Raw genomic sequence first — 2014 nt, 5'->3', positions numbered from 1 at the left:
TATTTGGGTACGAAATACCCACATGGGAATGAAACACAGATGTAAGGAAGAAGTGCTGATGACGGACCCCCTCTGTGCCAGTCTGTGTCATCCCAGCAGGGGAGGATTAAGGGTCCCCCAGATGTCTGTGATCTAACCGCCAAGGTGGAAACACTAGCTAGCTTCTGGTGCTATGGCAAAACACCTGAACTAAATCAACTTGAAGGAGAGAAAGCTCATGTTGGGTCACAGTTTCCAAGACTGCAATCTGTGGTTGTTTAGTCTCGTTTCTTTAGACCTGTGGTGACACAGAATGTATGATCAAAGTTCCTGGCTGAGACAAAAGAGAGAGGAATAGTGGCATTCACTGGAGCCTACGACAGTGTGTTCCCAATGACCTAACTTCCTCCCATCGGGCCCTCTGTCTTAAAAGAAGGTTTCACCACCTGCTGTCAGTACCACAGGTTGGGACCAACCTTTGGCTCATGGGCCTTGGTGTTTGGGGCACAAGTTTCCCTGTATGTGGAGGGGAGGGGATCGAAGAATGAGATGGTGAGAGAGAGAGATCACAAGCTAGATTGGGAGAGAGAGAGAGAGAGAGAGAGAGAGAGAGAGAGAGAGAGAGAGAGAGAGAGAGAGAGAGACTGACTTCAGACAGCTGAAGAATGTGTGCTGACTTTTTTCTCTTAAAACACAAAGTTTGTGGTGGCATGTTAGAACAGCAATTTGGAACCCTTGGCAACCTCAGGGCAAAAGGCCAGTCAGGCCTCACAGAAGGCACTGCTGAGGGACATGACTCACCATCTCTGAACTGGGGGCTCCCAGGGTGGATCCCTGCCATGCTGGGGGCATCCCAGATGGGAGGAACGAAGCCCCCGTAAGGTCTCAAAAGTTCCAAAAGTCTTAAGGAAAGTGCTTTCCTAGGTAAGCCTCGGGGCACATTAAAACAGAAAGTCCTTTTTCTTGTGGCCTAGATTATGTCCTCCTCAATGCAGCAACCCACTTTGCTCAAGAAGCACCAACTGACTGCTCCCAAGGGGTTGTAGCAGGAAGTGCGTTTTTGTGGCAGCTACACGAGCGGCCACCGCCTGTTCCTAGACAACCTGCAATGAGACAGAGGCTGAGACTGAAAACAAAAAGTGTCCTTTCTCAGCAACTCTGCTCTGTGGGGTTTTTCACAGGTCAAAGCTCAAGTCTTGTTCAAAACATACGAGAGGGCACACACCACAGAGACACACACACGTGTAAGCATACGCACACACCTCCACGTGCACTCACAAACGAGTGCACACAGATGCACACAGAGAGAGACACTCTTGTCCCACAAGTGAGAAAAGCAGAGTAAACAAGATTCATAAGAGCTTCAGGTAAATCCTTTCCAAACACAGAGTGACAAACACATCGGTAATCAAATAGAAACATACATTTGAGGGGAAAGATTCTCGTGTGTGTGTGTGTGTGTGTGTGTGTGTGTGTGTGTGTGTGTGTGTGTGTGTGTGTGTGTGTTGAGACAGGGCTTTTGTAGCTGACCTGAACCTCACTCTCTAATCCAGACTGGCCTTGAACTCAGAAATCCACCTGATTAAAAGTGCACGCCGCTGCCAACTGGCACTTTTATTATTTAACACTTTTTGGGGGAGAGTGCAAGTGTAATTTCCCACTACCACAAAAGTATCGGTCAAGTTCCCCTCATTTGGGGAAATCACAGAGGTCAATATATCTTGAACACAGTGGAGAAGGCTTGCCCTGGAAAACCACCCTCATGGCCATGGTCTCTCCCGGGCCAGGTTAGTATCAAATGTATATATAGTCTTAAAACAAAGGGATCTCAATGGTCCCTCTGAGGGATATGACATGATAAGGGAAGTATGGGAGGGGTATTTGAATGGATGATTGCAAAGAAAGAGAGCTAGGATGGGCCTTTTTTATTCAGTAGAGTAGAGGACATAAATTAGAAAGAATTGTTAGAAAGGGCTGAAGGGATGGCTCAGCAGCACTGGCTGGCCCTGCTGAGCACCATGGCTCTAATGCCCTC

The 2014-nt window shown here is 47.9% G+C and overlaps 1 non-coding gene across 1 annotated transcript; it reads right to left on the bottom strand.

Annotated features, from left to right (window-relative positions):
* Positions 1–1613: 1613 nt before the first annotated feature.
* LOC116899920 lies at positions 1614–1774 on the bottom strand. Its single transcript, XR_004387891.1, has one exon. It is a non-coding gene; the product is annotated as a U1 spliceosomal RNA (small nuclear RNA).
* Between the last annotated feature and the right edge of the window lie 240 nt (positions 1775–2014).

Source organism: Rattus rattus, chromosome 4 (genome assembly GCF_011064425.1).
Source record: "Rattus rattus isolate New Zealand chromosome 4, Rrattus_CSIRO_v1, whole genome shotgun sequence".
In the NCBI taxonomy this organism is placed as follows: Eukaryota; Metazoa; Chordata; class Mammalia; order Rodentia; family Muridae; genus Rattus; species Rattus rattus.
Note: the sequence above shows the minus strand (reverse complement) of the source record. Positions and strands in the feature narration are given on the sequence as shown.